Source organism: Penaeus chinensis, chromosome 20, assembly GCF_019202785.1.
Source record: "Penaeus chinensis breed Huanghai No. 1 chromosome 20, ASM1920278v2, whole genome shotgun sequence".
NCBI lineage: Eukaryota > Metazoa > Arthropoda > Malacostraca > Decapoda > Penaeidae > Penaeus > Penaeus chinensis.
Genome location: NC_061838.1, coordinates 24,932,901 through 24,937,900, shown reverse-complemented (window position 1 = coordinate 24,937,900; position 5,000 = coordinate 24,932,901). Strand labels below are relative to the sequence as shown.

Below are 5,000 nucleotides of genomic sequence, written 5' to 3'. Positions count from 1 at the left end.
CTTTTTAGGGTTTGATATTGTTCTTTGTTTTTTTCTTTTCTCTTTTTTCCGTTTTTTTTTTTTTTTTTCAAGTTTTTGTAAGAATGTAGAATTTGTGGAAAGCCACCAACTTTGTACGGTCTTGTATCAGTCATCCATTAAGAATTGATAGAGAGTGTGTGTAAGTCAGCCACTCGGCAGTTTCCCCTCCTAACTTTTCTTTTCTTTCTTTTCCAGATAAATAACCCGATGATGGAGAGCTTAGTGGAACGGGTCATGGACGGGTACCATGATCTCTTCACCAACCAGCGGGGTAAGTGCCGTCGGCTGCTGGCATCTGAGGGGTAGAGGGAGGGGGGGGGAGAATCGGCGAGTGCTGGAAGGGGGTAGGTGGGTATTTTTATGGGTATGTGTGTGGGTATTATGAATGTATGGAGAGAGAGAGAGAGAGAGAGAGAGAGAGAGAGAGAGAGAGAGAGAGAGAGAGAGAGAGAGAGAGAGAGAGAGAGAGAGAGAGAGAGAGAGAGAGAGAGAGGTGGGCGGAGGCGGCAAAGAAAGGACTAGACAGGGCCATAGATGATAGGCGAGAAGGCAAGCGGGTGATAAAGGAGGCGTATTAGCGCGAAGTAGGAGCAAGAAATGGCCGACGAGGCGCCTGCACACCTTCCCCCAGGTAACATATCGCTGAGGGACAGCCCTCATTAGCATAAAAAGCCGCGGCATTACGGGCGGTCCCCTTCCGTAGGGCGGGGTGGGCGTGGGGGGGGGGGGCTTCCCTCGACAGCGGCCGAGAATGATGGAGTCCAGATCGACGGCTAATTTGCGGTCGCTAAGAACAACACGGTCGCAAGGTTTAGCGTCAGCAGAACCAAATACACGTAATTAATGTGTCGCTCCAGCAGGGTCAGGGCCGCGTCGCCGAGGGTCGCAGAGTGCGTGGGACACTCCCTTTAGGAGGTGGGGGAGGGAGGGGGAGGGGTTGGGAGGAGTCTCAGCGTCATGTGTGTTTTTCCCTGCTGGGGGAGGTCTCGCCTCTTTCTTTAAAGGCTGCGCTTGAGGAGTATCCCTGGGTTGAGGACGGGCGGGCGAGGGGCGGAGGTAGACAAGAGGCCGTCGGATTCGTGGAACCGGCCCGGCCCTTCTCGGTAAGGGTTCCTTCCGCCGAGAGATTCGTGGCGAAACCTCAGGTGGGGGGGGGGGGCGAGGTTTCCCTTGTCGCCAAGAGTGCCGTGAGCAGAAATGCCGTTTCGGAAGATCAGGAAAAAAAGATCGGGAGGAAGTCCGTGCGTGCTGTAGGAGCGAGGGTCTGCTGCTCGTGGCGCTTGTGCAGGTTGGCGGGACCGAAGCCTCGGCGGCGGATGGGGTCTCAGCTGGGTTCAGAAGGAGGGCCTGGGCGCTTATAGAAGTAGAGATAGATAGACCGATATGCATGCACACACACACACACACACACACACACACACACACACACACACACACACACACACACACACACACACACACACACACACACACACACACATATATATGCATGCCCACAATCGTGTAGATAGACGCAGTGGCAGACCCCTGTGTGGCAGGCAGAAAGGTGGGTGTCCATACCCGCTGGCACACCTGTCCAATATTGATTTCGTTTCATCTCATTTATTTCAGTGTTGGCCACGCTACGTTAGCCTCGTGGTGACGGCGCCTTCGCTCTGCCGAAGCGCCCTTCCCCTCAGACCTTTCTCGGGGCGCCGCCTTAAGTGTCTTTTCCCCTCTTCTGGGTCCGGCGGCCCGGAGCACTAATCGCTCGGCTCCAAGGCCTTCTTTGCGCGCCTCCACTTGATCCCGAAACTGCATCTGCGATCTAGTGGGGCTTCTGCCACTTCAGCCCGTCCCCCGCTCCTCTGTGCCCCCTCCTCCCTTTCTCCTCCACTGCTCCACTTCTGCAGCAGCTCTCCTCACTGGCCTCTCCACCTTCCCTGGTCTCGCGCTCTTCACGCCGCCTCCTCTTGTCCACCTCTCCGCCGCCCTGACAGGGTTTTCCCGCCCCCGCCGTCAGCTTCCCCTCCCTCCCCTCCTCCTCTCCTGCCTTCCTTCGTCCCTTCTCCCCTCCCTCCCCTCCTTCCTGCCTTCCCCCTCTCCCTTTCTTCCCTCCCTCCCTTTCTTCCCTCCCCCCCTTCCTCGCTCCCTCCCTCGCTCCCTCCCCTTTTCCTTCTTTCCCCCCTTCCCGCCCTCCTTTCCTCCCTCCTCCCTTCCTTTCCTCCCTCTCTCCTTTCTCCCCTCTCTCCTTCTCTTCCCTCCTCCCTTTCCTCCCTCCCTCCCTCCCTCCCTCCCTCCCTCTCTCTCTTTCCTTACCCCCCTTTCTATCTCCCTGTCCCTGTCCCTCTCCCTCCCCCCCCCTCTCTCACTCCCCCCTCCCCCCATCTCTCTCTCTCTCTCTCTCTCTCTCTCTCTCTCTCTCTCTCTCTCTCTCTCTCTCTCTCTTTCTCTTTCTCTTTCTCTTTCTCTTTCTCTCTCTCTCTCTTCTCTCTCTCTCTCTCTCTCTCTCTCTCTCTCTCTCTCTCTCTCTCTCTCTCTCTCTCTCTCTCCTTTCCTCCCTCCCTTCCTCTCCCTCCCTCCCTCCCTCCCTCCTGGCGTAACTCGCCATTGATTGGGTCTCGGGTGTGGCGACGGCTAACCTTAACAAGGCCGCGCTTGCTCCTCCTCCTCCTCCTCCTCCTCCTCCTCCTCCTCCTCCTCCTCCTCCTCCTCCTCCTCCTCCTCCTCCTCCTCCTCCTCCTCCCCCTCCTCCTCCTCCTCCTCCTCCTCCCCCTCCTCCTCCTCCTCCTTCTCCTCCTTCCCTTTTTCTCCTCAGCTATCCTCTGCCTTTCTCTCTTCTCGTTTCCATTTCCTCGCTTCTCTTGTCGTTTCTCCTCACCGTTTCCCTCTCGCTTGTCTTATCTTCTCTTCTCTTCCTTTCTATCCTTTGAATCCTGTCTCCCCTTTCTTTAACTCGTATATCTTCTTCCTTTTTGTTTTGTGTTATTACTTCTACTCTTTTTTCTTTCTATTAGTTTTCTTTTCTCTAGACGCCACTCCCCTTTCTTATTTATCTTCTCTTTCCACTTTTTCCGTTTTTCTCTTATCCTCTCTTCTTGTCTTATTCCGTTTATTTTTTCGTTTCCTCTTTCCATTTTACTTCTCTTCTCTACTTCTCCTGTGTTTTCGCCTTTCATAGTCTTGTTCATTTTCATTATATTTTCCCCAAGACTTCTTCCTTTTCTCCTCTTTCGTCCTCTCATTCTTTGGTCCCCCTCTTCAGCTCTTCCTCAGCTCTTCCTCAGCTCTTCCTCAGCTCTTCCTCGCCCGTCGCTCCCCACCGGTTGCCCCCCCCCCCCCCCCCCCCCCTTCCGTGTCGCCGTGCGTCGCCTCCTCGCTTTCCGTTGTCTGTGGTTCGGGCGACGCGTTGTCATCGGCCCCTTTTGCCATAGTGCCACGGCGACCAGCTCACCACGAGCGCTCTGGGCCGCGAGTGGCGGTCACGGCGCGAGTTGTTGCTGGTGCTGCTCGCGTCGACACTCGCAGCGCCACTCGGGCTTATTGAAAGCGATTGCTGGCGTAGTAGTTGCTGTGGCTGCCTCCCGCCGCCGCATTGGCCGTCGCTCCCCGCCCATTCAGAGGCGGCCTTTGTTGGGTTGTCAGGGCTGTGGGCAGAGAGGCAGACAGTGCTTTACTTGTTTTACTATTTTTTTTATTGTTATTATTAGATAGCTGTGTCGATGTAATATTTATTCTTTGTTATTTCTAATTTCGTTTAAAGAAAAAGGCCTGGTTTCACTTTCGCGAAACCAGTTGCCAAGAGAAGCGAAGCCGGTTCGCAAAAAGCCGTTGCTCAGCTCCTGCCGCCGAGTCCACTTTCCCCGAGAGGCGGAGGGGAAAGGGACCGGCGCTCGGCCACGGCGCTCGGCCACGGCGCCCCGGCCACGGCGCCCCGGCCACGGCGCCCCGCCTTGCTCGAGCCACGTGGATCCACCTCGCTTCAGGAGCAGGAATCCGCTCATGTGGACTCGGGGCGCCTCCCTGGGATGTCGCCTGTACCCCGGCGAGAGGACAGACCCACCCATGGAATCCCCTTGGGAGCGGCTGCGCGCGCTCCCCCGAGCACGGTAGCGCCCTCCATGGCCGGCCTGGCGAGCACCATGTCGCCTCCGGAGGCTTGGCTCGCATAACCTCTGCTTGAGGTTCAGCGGGGGATGACTCGGCACAAAGCGGCGCTGGGAGATACCCTGCCCGTGCTCCTGCCTTCATGCACCGCCCGGGGGTCGGGCCGAGGAGTAAGAGGGATTTTGTTGCTCTCTCCTCCCTCCCTCCCTCCCTCCCTCCCTCCCTCCCTCCCTCCCTCCCTCCCTCCCTCCCTCCCTCCCTCCCTCCCTCCCCTTCCTCTTGTCCCCTCCCTCTTGTCCCCTCCCTCTTGTCCCCTCACTCTTGTCCCCTCCCCTTCCTTTCTTTTCCTTGTTCATGACACTTCATTATGACTGTACATTCAATAGCCACGTCTAGCTCCGGCGACAGTGACACGGCGGTTTCCGAGGTATGTCTGTAATTAGACGTCGAAATATTTGCTTTAATTGCTTTATTCTTTAAGTGAGAAGAAACCGTTTGCTTTTTTTTCATTCCAAGGAGGAGAGGCTAATAGTGCCAGTGTTTCCCCTTCGCTCTCTCTCATTTTCTGTATTTCCCTCCCATCTTCCCGGCCTTCCTTTTTCCTCATTTCTTTTTTCGTTTCCTTCCTTCGTTTCCTTCCTTTGATCTAGCTTCTCCCTTCCCTCTTCCCTTCAACATGTCACCCCCCCCCCCCCTTTCACTCTCCACTAATATCCCCTCCACTTTCCTTCCTTTTCATCCTACCCGCTATCATTTATTTCCCCGTCTCCTCACTCCTACACCCTCCTCCTCTCTCCCTCTCTCACTCCTCCTCCTCCTCCTCCTCCTCCTCCTCCTCCTCCTCCTCCTCCTCCTCCTCCTCCTCCTCCTCCTCCTCCTCCTCCTCCCTGCTT

The 5,000-nt window shown here is 56.2% G+C and overlaps 1 pseudogene; it reads left to right on the top strand.

The window, feature by feature from the left end:
* LOC125035957 overlaps nt 1-5,000 on the top strand; it is a 58,968-nt pseudogene that overhangs the window by 34,570 nt on the left and 19,398 nt on the right.